Source organism: Anguilla rostrata, chromosome 4 (assembly GCF_018555375.3).
Source record: "Anguilla rostrata isolate EN2019 chromosome 4, ASM1855537v3, whole genome shotgun sequence".
NCBI classification, from domain to species: domain Eukaryota; kingdom Metazoa; phylum Chordata; class Actinopteri; order Anguilliformes; family Anguillidae; genus Anguilla; species Anguilla rostrata.
The window spans coordinates 24,703,168-24,717,705 of NC_057936.1; the positions used below are offsets into that span (position 1 = coordinate 24,703,168).

At 50.3% G+C, this 14,538-nt stretch overlaps 1 protein-coding gene across 1 annotated transcript in view; it reads left to right on the plus strand.

The window, feature by feature from the left end:
* insrb (insulin receptor b) overlaps nucleotides 1-14,538 on the plus strand; it is a 109,717-nt gene that overhangs the window by 31,861 nt on the left and 63,318 nt on the right. The window lies entirely within an intron of this gene.

Below are 14,538 nucleotides of genomic sequence, written 5' to 3' on the forward strand. Positions count from 1 at the left end.
TCTTTGTAACTTTTTCGTAAAGTTTGCTTTATATGGCAGAGTGAGTCTGAGCAGGAGAAGGATTTAGGGTCCTTTGCGCTTAGGACACGTCTGTAAAAATATCAGCAATTTCCTCATGTCAGTGACTCATGTCAAAATGCTTGAAATTATTTTCATTGGGAAAGATTGCACACATTTAAAAGTTGTTCCCTAAAGGAAACAGGATGTACGTTATTGTGATCTCGCTCGTTTTGTGAATGGCTGTATTATAAAGGCACTCGTGTGATTTGCACGTAAGAGCACGCGCACCAGTGTCGCAAGGAAGTGCTTTTCCAAAGAACAGGCTTGGGAAATTTGTTGTCACATATTTTCATACCACAGAGGGGGAAAAAATGTACGGAACCGAAGCTTCAGCGGCATTTTAATAATTTTCGTGCTTTTCGAAGAAACCTCGTAAGATGTTTTTTAAATCACGCCGCTCAAGCAATCCAAGATCTACAAAAAAAAAAAAAAAAGAAAACATGGCCTGCCTCGTGCCTCATAAACCAATGGGGCTGTGTCAGATTAGCAGCTGAAAGCTGGGTCTGTTGGCCAGGCAGGCGATGTCCACTTAAAAGAAAACATAAATCTGCGGGAGGAAAGCACAGGTATTACATGGAAGCGAATTCGTGGCAATACAAATCCAGCGCGATGTTCCCCGCTGTCGTCCAGACCCCTTCCTCCGGCAGATAGCCCGGAACATTCTCCACATTCTTCTTATCGTGTTCCCCCCTCAAACCCTGATCTGCGGAAGCCCGGTGTGTGCCCTCTTTCTCTCCCTCTCTCCCTCTCTCTCTCTCTCTCTCTCTCTCTCCTCCTCTGTTCTACCTCTCCACTATATGTTTACGTGTTTTTGTTTTATTTTCCGAGCTGCAATCTGACTTTCCAACCTGTAATGCGTTACATCTGTAGCTGATTGTATTCGTGTTCTGTGGAGTCCATGATAGTGCCACTGGTAAGGACAGTGTTGTAGGTGTGGCACACAAATAAGTGTGTTTTTTTGGTGTCTATTTTAAAGGATTTATTTATAATTTTTTTACATACAAAAAGATACATCCCCCCTCTCTCCAAATGCTCCATGCTTCGCAGAGGAATCCATTTCCAAGAGTTCACTAAATATTCCATGGAGTCAATTAGGCTGAATCTGTGCTGTGTGCTCGCGAGGCTGGGTAATGACAGGGAGACGCTCTGATTGGACGGCTGTGCTGCTGCTTTACGCGCAGCACAAGCGCGCTCCCTGCGTTCGCGGCCGAACGCGGCGGCTCAGGTCCGGGCCGCGGGGACGGCTTTTCCGTAGAAGCCCATAAAAAGCGCGGCGGTGAGCGGGCCGCCGTCGGCTGTTTGATGTCCTTTGCTCTGGAAAGGGCAGGACACAGGTATGACGCCCCTCTGGGTCATGTGATAAGCACTAGTTTAGTCAAGTGTTGTGTCAAAGCAGGAGCCATTTCCAGAGTATGATGCAATGCTTCTCTGCGGGGGGAGAGAGGGAGTGAGTGAGTGAGCGAGCGTGTGTGTCTCTGTCTGTGTGTGTGTGTGTGTGTGTGCATATCTGTCTGTGTGTGGGCGTGTTGTGTGTGTGTGTGGTTTGTGTGTGTGGTGTGCGCGTGTCGTATGTCTCTGTGTGTGCGTGTTGTTTGTGTGTGGTGTGCGCGTGTCGTATGTGTTTTTGTGTGTGTGTGGTTTGTGTGTGGTGTGCGCGTGCCGTGTGTGTGTGTGGTGCGCGCGCGCTCTCGTCATTCGAGGTGAGGCTGGAGAGGGGAGAGCAGCTTCCATTCCCCAGCCGACACGTGTCCTCCCCGCTCCCTCCGCGCGGATCCTGACTCGCGCACGCGCCGCTCTCCCCGAGCCTCCCGTCAAAACAGCTCCCCGAGCGCGGCGGCCGTGCGCACCGCGGGCGGACGCGGCCGGAAAGCCGGAAAAGACACGTTAGCATGTACGCTGCATTTCCAAAATGGAGCCTATTTGCTGGGCTGATTGCGCAACAGCGTGCGCACGTAGCCCTGAACTATGTGTTGAAACAGTAGTGTGGCACCATGTTTTTTTCCCCTCTCCTGCCCCCCCCCCCCCCCGAAAGACAAACAGTCGTGTTGTGCATATTGAAAGCGGTCAGTTAGCAAGTGCCGTCAGCTTTATCCAGTTAAAGACTGGAGCTGAATTCTAGCGTGGCCTTTGATGAGTTCTGCTTCAGTTGTTTTGTTTTGTCTTGTTTTTTTCTTTTAATTAGTTCACGACTGAACCACCAACAGAATTTTTTCCCCGTTCCTAAGTGTTTGTCCTTCATATGTTTAATCAACACTAAGCGCTTGATTTATGACAATTGCAGTTAAAAAAAAAAAAAAACCACTGAAACACACACACCCTCTCTCTCTCTCTCACACACACACACACACACACACACACACACACACACTCTCACACACGCGCGCACTCCCGCCCCCGCGCAATTTGTTGAGGAAATGGAATGTTTTCTGTTTTCGCAGCGTGTTTATGGCTTTCTGACCTAATGCTAAGGTACCTCACCGCACGGATCAGCCCAAATTAGCCCACGGCTGAGTGAAGTCAAACAGGCGTGCGCTGGGCTGGCGGGCGCGCCGGGCCGAACTGCGGGTCGCAGTCCCGTCCCCGTGGAAGCGCGCGCGGCTCTGGCGGGTCGCCCGCAGCACCTGAGAACGGCGGTGACGGAGCGACAGAACCGTGTCATTTCCATGTCTTCGGGATCATTTGCTTAGCGCAGCAGGGAGAGGGTTCAGCCTGTGATGTTGCGGAGAGATTTGTTTTACCTGTTTAGTGAGAACCGCTCTTAACCAGTTAACACCTCTCAGACTCGAGCCTCGTCACGCCAGAGCGTGACAGCTGGCCTGCAGTCACTTCTTTTCGGTCATTTCTACCTTTTCCGCCCTCGAATAAATAGAAGTTGCGCGTCTGACTCTTGCAGGTAGCACAATGCGGGAGGTCCTTTCTGTTTTGAGGTTTGTAAACTGCTGGCAAGCTGCAGTTTCCCCTGTTTTTACAAGCTGTCAGAAGTCTTTGTGGGTTTTCTGGCCGATTGCGCAGCGCAGTGCTGGAGCTTTTTTTCCTGTGCGTAAGTGTATAGCTTTAGAGAGACATAAAAGGGTGTGTTTACATGCATAAACGGGGAGCTGTAAAAACACTGTGAAAGGAAGGATTCTTTTTTTAATGAACACAATGAGTTTATTTTCTCTGAGGATATCTTTAAGGAAAGCGTAGCGCAGCCAGAAGAAACCATGGGCTCACACGCTCCTCGCAATCTATTTTTGTTAAGCCTTTCGGAAGCGGTATGCGAGCGTCATAATCACAGAGTTTACACTCAGGGCGTTCAGTTCTCTCTCAAAGCCCTTCAGGTCCGATTGTTTTTTTGTTTTTGTTTTTGTGGAAGCGACTCGTGCCATGGCAGGGGAGGGGTGGCCCTGGGAAATGTGGTGCGGGCGGGCGGGGCAGCCCCGCACGCGCCGGGGAGAGAGAAACGGGAGGAGGAGGAGGAGAGGGGTCTGGGAGGTGCCAAATTTATTTTTATTTTATTTTATTTATTTATTTATTTATTTTTAGAAATAGTCGTTTCTCCGGAGTGCTATGGATGCCAGATGGCTGTGAAAAAGTGTATAACCTCCACAGGTTACTCGTGGCATCTCTGCCAAGTCGGGGCATCGCTAGGCACATGCAAAGCTCGTGGCCAGGGCCGAGTGATCTTTGCACCTGATAAAACGCATAGAACTCTCCCCTCCCCCACACACACGCACCCACACACCCACACACGCACATCGAGACTCGCAGACACAAACACACAAACGCACGCGAACACACACCACACACACACGCACCCACACACGCACATCGAGACTCGCAGACACAAACACGCAAACGCACGCGAACACACACACACGCACCCACACACGCACATAGAGACTCGCAGACACAAACACGCAAACGCACGATCACAAGCGCACACATTAACGCGAACACACACACACACAGTCATGCGAACGCACGCACTCCTCTTTGCCATTATTCTGCTTTCTCAGTCGCACAGTTTCTTATTCAGATGTGAAGGCCACCCTACCCAAGGACAGTGGCATTGTGTGATGTGGGAGTTGGGCGGTGGGCGGTGGAGGAAGAGGTCCTTATTTACCATAACTGCCTTTCTCTCTTTCATCACCACCTCACTGAAGGCATGTGCTTTCAATGCAATTGATTTCTCTTTAAGGAAGTGCGACGACAAAAATATTTCATGTAAAAGCTGTAAATCATGACGGTCTTAAAAAAGCAGTGTTCCCCATGTCTAATAGTTCCAGCTAAGGTTATGATTTACTGATGCTAGATACTGTAATATGAGCAAAAATGAAATCCACACAAACAGAAAAAAGTGAAAACAATATTTGTCCTTACAAAACATTCTTTGCATCGCTGTGGTTCACATCAGTTAGTTCCTGTTGTACGTTGGTTTATGTGGTTTAGACGTAATGTGGTTAATGTGAACCTCCGGATGTGTCTCAGCTCTGTCACAAGTGCACCTGACTTATCATTCGACGTTAAACCTCATTTGGAATTCGGTTCAAAACAATTCTTCGCACGCAGCGTTAGGAACAAATGCTTTTAGCAAGACAGCGGAAATGACACTGAATTGTGTTTATGGCTAATCAACTGCTCAGCTCTACCCTCTGTCTCCGTAACTATGATTTGTTATGATTTATAAATATGTCCTCTCTCGGCTGGTGTTTCCTGTACAGCTTGTCACAGTACCGACACCACAGTGCTGTAACAAGCGATGGTTTCAGATTGTACCATCCCTTCTATATACATATCAGTCTTTCAGATATCAGCCATTGTGCTGTCTCTTGAAGGGTGGTGATACATGTTCTTGATATGCTGGTTCTTCGGAAGGTTTCGCTGTCTCTGTAAACTGAAAGGGCACCACGGTGCACGGAGAAAGAGAGCGAGAGAGAGAGAGAGGGGGAGGCCAGAGCACAAACAGCAGATCTCCTGCCCAGATAAGTGATATCTCCTCCTCTGGCACACAGTGTACAGTTATTGTGAAGTGTTGTTCGGCTGCGTAGACATCGGCTCTTGCGCAACCGGGAGTTTTCCAGGTCAAAGTTCGGCTACAGGAGGGGGAAAAAAAAGCTGCGCTCTCCCCGGTTGGCTTTAACCCTTCGTGCTCCTCCGTGACCACGGTCGGCGAACGTGCCACCTGATTCCCTCGCCGCGGAGGCTTCTCGTCATCAGCGGTCGCGGTAGCACGTTTACCTATTTGAGGTTGCACCATTAGCAAAAAATAAAAAATGCAAACACCAATGGTGCCTTATGCAAACTGTATTGCTGCTGTTTTGAAATATTACTGAACTCTGCCTCACAGAAATAGTATTCAGAGGATAAACATATCTTTGGAGGTGTGCTTTTGGGCTTTATAGAAATTGGCAAGGCAGTCCCGGGTTGGTGTTTATCCTGGAAGATGATTAGTACTCGTACGCGTTGTTCGCGACTCGTGGTTCTAGAAGTTTCTTGTCTGCCGGAGCTGCATGGGTGCGCTGTTCCTCCCCCATCGCATTTCCCCCTGACCGTTCTGTGGCAGTGAGGTGCTTCCCCCCTTCACCTGCTGGACTGAGCCGCTTCCTCCTTTCCCGTTATTCCACCTTTATCGTTTCTTTTTTTTTCTTTTTTTCTCGTGCCCTTCCGCAAACAAGCGGCGGGGCGCTTGGGAGCCGCGCGCGCCCTGGCGGTCCCGTGGAGCCGCGGTCATCTCGCCCTGACCCGCTGAGATTTGTGTCATGGTGGTTTTAAAAAAAATAAATAAATAAAAAGGTTTTACTTTCTTCCTGAGCTGGAAAGTACGACTGAAAGGCTGGTGTGGGCGGAGCCGCATCTTCTCTGAGTGGCAATAAAAATAAAAAACCAAACACGCCGAATGTGCAGCGACCGGACGAGCTTCGCCAGCGCGCCTCCCGGGGCCCTGCCAGCGCTCCCCTCGGCACGCGCAGCCGGAGCCAGGAGACGGCCGCTGCAGCCCGCACGCGTCTCGGGGAGAATACGCGGCCGGCGCTGGCCGGCGCTGGCGAGCAGACGGACCGCATTTTTCCCAGGTTCCCTCAGGTCTCTGCATTCTAGTGCCCCTCTGAGATGGAACTCGCGTGGACGCGTAGGTCGACGGGACATGCCTGACGCTTGGCCAGAGGCGCTCGCTTCAAGAGCTGGGCTTCACTTCCTGTTGGAGCTCGAACCCCGCGCAGTGGGCCCTTGCTTTTCCCCCAAAGTCAACGTTTTAAAAATTTGTTTTTGGCCTGCGAGTAGAGCGTCCTGCTACAGGGTGCTGGGCTAGCCTCGCTGCAGAAGGGGTGGTGTTGCCCCCTGTAACTATCCAAAAGGCACAGTGTAGCATTTCCTACATGGATTGAGGCCCTCTGTCTCTCCTGCCCTCACGCCCACACTACCACAAGGCTGAGGTGAACCAGCCCGAATTCATACACCAGCATGAACACTGACTTCAAGGGGAAAATTACACGTGTGTTGTGAATCTCACGTAGCTAAGAGCTTCTGTGAGAATCAGTGTTGTCTTCATCAGCTTGGGTGTTGATGGGAAGATCTGCTTTGATCCTCTCCATTGAACATAATGGCCTTTTTCTGAAGTGCTTGTGAAGTATATAGGGAAGCACAAGATTGGAGCCTCAAAATACGCTCTGTTTTCTTTTGCAAGTTGTCAGCGGTAAGAATACATAAAGGCTTCAAAGCTAGACCGGCGAGATGACAGTAGCACGTTCGTGCGCTATCGCGTCCCATTGGAGCTGGCCGTCGAATTAGCGCATCGGGAAAGACGGTAGATTTCAGAAACGCCATCCTGCAGCCTGGGCTCTGAGACTGAGCTCACACACCCTCACTGTCTGTGCAACGTGGAGATGTCCTGTCAACAACGCACCAATTACCTGGTTGGGCATACATTACATTACATTACAGTCACTTGGCAGCCACTTTTATTCAGAGCAGTGTGCATATGTGGAGAACATCAGTGTTTGTCTCAGGAAGCACGAAAATGCAATATCGCTAAGATGGCACAGAGGGCCATTTCTAATCAATAAGCCTAATGTTAACCCAACAAACGGCAATTTGTATGTACTGTATAACAAGAGTATGTGCCACGAGACAGATAATCTATCATTACACAGCTGTACTTACAACATTATCCAAAAAGGACATCCAAAGCTGGGAAGAGAGGATTTATACAGCGGGTCAGGGGAGCCATAGAGCAGTCTAAAGAGGTGAGTTTTCAGTCTGCCCTGAAAAACGTGGTTAGAAGGTTGAGGCACAAGCGCGTCGGAGCAAACGCAGTAAACACGGACACGGCGCTCGTGTGTACCGCGAGGAAACACGGCCGTCGCGTCCCGGCCCGGCCAATCGGAAAGCCTTCCTTCCTCGGGCAGGGCTAGAGCCAAACTGCGCGTCACCCTGCTGGCTCCCAGACCGCGGTCAGCGCCGACACGGTCCGGGGTTCGACACCTGACCGCGGGACCTGCTGGCGGCCCGCTGGCGGCAGACCTTTTCATGTGTTGTGAGGGGCTTTTGTTTGTTTTCTGAGTTCATGTCACAAGGCGATGAGGGGGCTGGCGTACGGTGGATGAGAGATGCCATTTGAGTTGTGTAAGCTCCTGAAATGGCCGGAGGATCTTTTCCTGGCGTCAGGCTGTCAACAGCGATAGCGTCCTTTTGGGGAGCTCTCGGGTATGAAAAAAATAAAAAAAATGAATTGAACAACAAATATAGACATAATAATGGCTGGGGAATCTCAAAAATGAACTTTGAAGGGGAGGGGAGCAAAAAAAAAAAATGCAGAATTTTATGATTCTGTCTTTTGGGTTCTGTTTGTGACGCTTGTCAGGCGGCCTGTCGCGGGCCCGCTTCCAGCCTTGCGTTGGGGCAGTGCCGATGTTCCACCAGCGCGGAGCGTCTGTGCGCATCGGCGCGGGGCTACGGGCTCCCCGCCCCTCCCGTCCCCGCGGTGCGGCGGACGCTGCCGTATGACACGCTGCCGTATGACACGCTGCCGTATGACACGCTGCCGTATGACACGCGTCCGCTCGCCGTTTGTCCCGAGGCCTGGGGTTTGACCGCGCCGGTGCGTCGGCCCGCTGCCGCCCCCCGCAGCCGGGGGAAGGAGAGCCCCGCCGGTAGTCACCGGAGGTCACGAGCGCGGATGGAACAAAATAGAAAAACCACACACTCTTGGCTCCGCTCTTTCTTTCTAAATCATGTCTGTGTTAAACTCTTTTTTTTCTTTTCTTTTTTCTTTTTTTTTTTTTCTTTTCCAGTGAGCTCTCCCTCTAATGGGAAGCAAATTGAACTCTGTTCCTGGAGCTGCTGCTGCCAATTAGCCGTTTACTAATAAATTGAACATAGTGGAGCGTGGAGCACGGTGGCCCTCCCTCGCGCTCTCTTCCGCCAGCGGGTAATTACGCCCTCTCCCTCTGACCAGAACGGCCAATGAGGAGCGGCAGCGGGTAATTACGCCCTCTCCCTCTGACCAGAACGGCCAATGAGGAGCGGCAGCGGGTAATTACCCCCTCTGACCAGAACGGCCAATGAGGAGCGGCGGCGGGGCTGATTAGGTCCGGTCTCCCCGTAAATTGGGACGCGGCCTCCTGCGCTCTCCGCTCCTTTCCTCGCGCGCCCCTGAAAGGGTGTTAAGGGAAGGAGGGAGCCCAGTAGACGCTAAGCGCTCCAGAATAGGCTGCCGAGGTTTGAGAGATCGAGCTAGCCACTCCTCCTCTCGATGGCTGAGGTGTGTGTGTGTGTGCGTGTGCGTGTGTGCGCGTCGCCCGTCCGGGAGCCTGTTCCATGGACCCAGACCAGAGAATGAATCTGCACAGGAACAGGAACGAACAGAACGAGACACTGACCTAGTATGAGAGCAACAAAGCAAAGGAGTCGAGTCCTCTTCTTTTTTATTTTTTCTCCCCCCCCCTCGCAAAGCCTGGCTTGACGGAGGGCCAGATTGTTTGTTCCACTGGCAAGTGGTGGGGGAGAAGGCCCTTGCCTGGGTCCAAGCATGCAAAATCCACATTCTCACTCTTCTGTCTTCGCCAGAGGTCGTTTTGCCAAGGGGGGAAAGTGGCTAAAGTGTGCCAAACCAAGACCGAGAGCACAGCACTGCACAGCACTGCACAGTACAGCACAGCAGTGCTCAGCACTGCACAGCACAGCACAGCACAGCACTGTGCCGGGCAGCTCTAGCAGATCCAAAGGGGGAATCTGGTCTTATTCACTGATACAGTAGGTGTCTGGCCAGTGTGTCATTGCCGCTGCAAGCAACTGACTGCTAGGCTACTGTAGCTGTACTTATTGGCAAATCCCTGTCCTTCCCGAGTGGCCGTTTGGAGTATATTTAGAAACCGTAACGCCGAGTTTAAACATTTCTCTTATCAGCATTGATAAACCGTCTGCCCGTATGTTTTGTTTTTGTTTGACCGCCGCCATCACACCACCGCTGAGATCATCCGCTAATGAGGACGCCTGGCCAACGGGTTGCCGGGGGCGATACGCCAGCGTCAACAGTGGGGCAGAAAAACGATCTCTGAGGCGCAACTAGAGTCATCAAAGAGGGAAACAAAAAAAAGAAATGACACCCCCTCAAAGTATGAGAGCAGCGCTAATACCAGTTGGGGTCTGATGGCAGGCTTGGAGCGCGGCTCCCTGTCCCCTGTGCACTGGAATTCCCGCCCGCGCCAGCGAGGAGGGGCTCAGCTTGCACTTTGACACACATCCCTCCATTTCGGGGGAGTTTGGAGGTGTCCTGTGCCTCAGTGTAATTAGAGCGCGGGCGGGGAGGGGCCCGTCGCCCAGAGCCCGTGCCCCGCCCGGGTCCCGGGACGTGCGGCTTTCGGGGTCCTGGTTGGGGAGCAGAGACAGAGCTGGAGCGGTAGCGAGGAGCATGCGCTAAGGGGCATTCGCTAAGAGGCATGCGCTTGCAGGCATGCGCTGCCAGTTATAGCATGGCCTCGTGCTCTGAATCGCTGAGCTGACGCCCCCCCCCCCCCTTCTTCGGTTTTGATTTTGCCGTCAATGGCTTCTGTGAGTCCCACGGCGTGTTTTCCCCGTCGTGAAAGAGACGCCAGTTTCCTGGCAGCTTATGTTGTATACACATTTTTAAATGGGCATAATTATGTGGACTCTGAGGAGATTAGAAACACAACACACACAGACACACACACACACACAGAGCGAGAGGGAGAGCGAGTGAGAGAGAGAGCATATTTTCCTCCCCAGTTGCCATTAGTGTGTGCATTACGGAGTATGGATCCTATTTTATTAGCGTGAACGGCATGGTTTTTAAGAATGGATTCAGCAGCTGCAGTTCCGTTGCGATTTGCTGCACACTGCGCCCACAGAAGATCCACCGCTGGCTCGATTGTACGGTTACAGTAGCGCTCATTCATTGGCAGCAGGAAGCCCTCGGGGGATCTGGAAGACGGTCTGTCCTCCACCTTCTCAATGGCAGTTCTCTCAAATGTTTATTTGCATAGTACAACTAGTACAGCATTTCCCTATTCTAATACGAGCGCTCAGCCGCTCCCCACAGCCGGGCTGAGAAACCAACAGCTCCCGAGGAAGAAACGAAACTACATTTAATCTCCCGTCCGTCAAAACCCAGACGTGTTTTTTCCCTCTAGACTCGTATACTGCTGCTTCTTCTTCTTCTTCTTCTTATTATTATTATTATTATTATCAATAATAATAATTATAATTTCCCCAGTCTTACGTGATTTATAACAGCCAGGTTGCGGTGAGATTTTTTAATCCGCTCATTTGTTTTTGTTTTTTTGTAACAATATTTCTTTCATCCCAGTTTTGTTGTTTCGCTGCTGTGCCGCACGCGTCCGAACGGTACGCATTGCTGCTCCTCCTGTGTACTCGCCTGCGAGCCGCTGACCACGTTTACATGCCAATCGTTATTCCAAACTTATCTGGAATACTCATGTAAACACCTCAGTCCGAAAAACAAAACCCGGTTTAGCCATTTTTTTTTTATTTTTGCCGATAATCCGCAAATGAAAACCATGTTAAACGTTTTATCCTGTTTTTTACAGTCTGTGCATGCATTCGCATGGCGTTGAAGTCAGCTACCGCGTTTTCGTTGAAACAGATGTTTTAATTTCTAAATTCAGGGAAGTGAACGTTGTGCAATACAAGGGCAGCAGAAAACACCAAAACAGCGGTTTGTTTTGGGCAGCAGCAGTCTTTTAATCGAACCACAAAACAAAGTAGACACGTGGAAGACCCGGAAAGCAATGTAGGCCCATTTTATGTAGGGCTGTGAATGTTGTCGCCTGAACTCAACTGCGATTCATTTTAATTTGAATGATTAATTTCAGTACAGCTGTTAGAGAGAATGGTCGATGGGAAATCTGTTCATAGATCTGCACTTATGGGGACCGCTGCAGCCAAAATATAAAAAAATATGCAAATAATCACGTTTAGGAAGTTTAAAATGCTTAAGGCGTTAATCATTAAACATGATTTGCCTGACTTAACGTGTTCGCATTGACAGCACTAATTTTAAGGCAAAACAATACCGGTGGGTCACACCCAGCGAAGTTTACACACTTCATGCTCATGGGAGACTTGCTAGCACTCCGTTCTTTAGCGCTGCCTGAAGAACGTAAACGGGATATTCAGCTCAAGATTCGGTTATTCTTTTCATGACAAGGTGTAAACGGCATAACGGAAATCTGACCACAACCTGAATAAGGATTGTTATTCGGGATGTGGTGTGCGTGTAAACGTGGCCAGTGGCTGCCTACCGGCCTCTGTCTCGTCTCTCTGAGGACCTGATACTTTGTGATGGCTGTGTAATGTAGGCTAATGGCGAGGGGACTCGGCTCCTAGCTCCAGAGGTTGCACGGTTACATTTCTGTTAGAGGGGCGTGTTTAACCTGTGGTAGCTTCTGTGAGATATCCGGCTGTGTAGAAAGAGCTGGTGATTCGCGTGTCTGCTAAATGTTTAAATGCCGGGTAATGAACCCTGGCCAGCTCATCCATCCTGCGCCTAATAGGGGAAGGCCGAACGTGTGCTTCCACCGCAGACTCCCGGTGCACTAATAACACGGGCTGGGCTCGAACCTGCCTCTTACAAGTTTCGTAGGTTTTTCTTCTCGTTTCAAGATTAAAACTAGGGTGCACAAAATTCCAGCGTCATGCGCTTAAGAGCAGCGGTTGGAAAAGAACAATCCACCCTTGTCTTGTAATAAGTTCTGTCAGGAAAACACTTCACACATGATCCAGTTATGAGGGTCTTGGATTTTTGCCGAAAGAAGTATGACAACGTACTAAAAAAAAAAAATTTTTTTTTACCCTCTTAGACTAAGGCTGTGCATCTGTGTGTAACTATGTCAGTACCAAGGACACCCACCTCATTAGGTAGAAAAGTAAAACTTTCCCACCGTCCAGCTGCATACTCCCTTTTTTGCTTTTGATTTCTGGCCTGTAGGAGTGGAGGATAGGACCCGGCCTGTGATATATGGGCACCTAACTCTCACACGGTTACTCATCCAGCCCTTATCGGATAGAAAACAACAAGGAAATTTGAATAGGATACAGTACATCACTCTAGTAAATGTAAAATAATAATAGTATCAATAATGTGGGACTGTGTTGTGTTAAAGTGGGACTGTGTTGTGTTAATGTGGGACTGTGTTGCGTTGCCTGGCGGTTGCCAGGGTGTCCCGCTGCGTGGAGACAGAGGCTGTGACTGCCCTGATTGCGCTCAGCTGCGTTATTTGTTGTAGTTGAAAAGGCCGTGCGGAACGCGGCGTCGGGGGTAAACTGCACGGGTGGCGCCCTGCTGCGGGCAGCGCCCTGGCGCGGGCAGCCCTGCATGCCCTCACCGCCGTCCTGCGCTCGGCCGCCAGCGTGTCCGCTTGCCCGAGAGAGAGAGAGAGACGCTTCGCAGGCGAGGGCCCGTTGACGCTCTCCTGAAGCGCAGCTCTGGTGGTACGCAGACTGAAATAATATTTTGTCCGTGAGTGGTCCGGCAAACCGGGCGTGAAAGTACTGACTTTGAGTGCCCTGCCAAGTCTTGAACTCGGGGCTTCCTGAAACGGCCGTTTGTCTTTCCCTGTCTCTCCCTCCCTCCCTCCCTCTCTCTCTCTGTCTGTCTCTCTCTCTCTCTCTCTCTCTCTCTCACCCTGTCTGTCGCTCGCTCTCTCTCACTCCCTCCCTCTCTCTCTCTCTAGGGCGTCGCAGGTTGATTTACGAGCGTCCCTTAACCCCCCCCTCCCCCCCACCCTTGGTTCCATCCGCTGTTTGCTCCGAGCGACTCCCCCTCTGATTGTTGTGGTAGTAAAGTCCCGTCCGTGAGATTGCAGCTCAGGTTGCGACAGCAAAACAAATAGGCAATAATAATAGTTGCCTTAGAAACTAAACCTCTTGAATGCGCAGTGTCTTTAATGGCTTTGCACCGGCTTTATTTTCCTCAAAAACGTTTGACAATTACATTAGCCAGAGAATTAATTTGAACATATCTGTTAGTTAAGACGCAGTGTCTTGTTTTTCTTTCAGCCGAAAGCAATCTCATTATGATGCCTCGTAATTGAGGAAAAGTCCAGAGTATTTGTGGAAGATTATCCCATGGATTTCCAGTGCCTTAACCCCCTCAGAGTGTTTACAGAAGCTAAATATTTGAATTTCTCAGAGTTGTACGAAAACGTTTACTCTTCTTAACCAGAGTATAAGCACTTTGGGCCGGTCGTAGTCCAAATAATTTGTCGCTTGGACTTCCTTCACCTCTTCAGAAAACAAAATGGCGGCGAGTGAGGCCTTCTGTGGAATGCTGTCCGCTCCCTTCTAGCGTGAGCTGCTAAAACTGATCTCTGCAACCCGACAGCAGGCTAGGCATGCCGGAGCTGCCCTCCCTCGAATATGGATCGGTTGGGGCGACAGTGTGTAGTGTAATGGTTAAGGAACTGGCCTTGTAACTGAAAGCTTGCTGGTTCAATCCCCAGGTCAGACACTGCCTTCATACCCTTGAGCAGTGTACTTTGCCTGCATTGCTTCAGTGTTGATCCAGCTTTATAATCTGGCTTTTATGTTTTAGAAAAATTATAAAACCTGTGTTTGTAAGTGTATCTGCTAAAAAATAAAAAAGGCAGGTTATTTAAAACAACCGATGTGCCCACCTAGAGTAAAAAGAAAGAAGGACAGAAAGAAATGGAGACCCTAGGAGTACCCGGGCAAGTCGCCGTTCGCTGTGCCACCCCTACTCCAGCGCTGGCGTGATCTCCGTCTGTACGGTCTTAATATTAATGTGCCTTATGGCAGAATTAGCATAGTGGGGGCGTTGTTAATGTCGTAGATGGAGAGAAGATGTGGTGTCAGGCAGCCGAAATCACTGTTTGTTCAGTCCCATGTTATTGACTTATGAGAAGAGTCGGCCTTTTTTGGGTCTTTTCCGTGCCGCTGAAGTCAGGCTTTAGCTGTCCAGAGAGAAAGCCTGAGCAGCGTTCTTCGTGGCTGACGGACTGT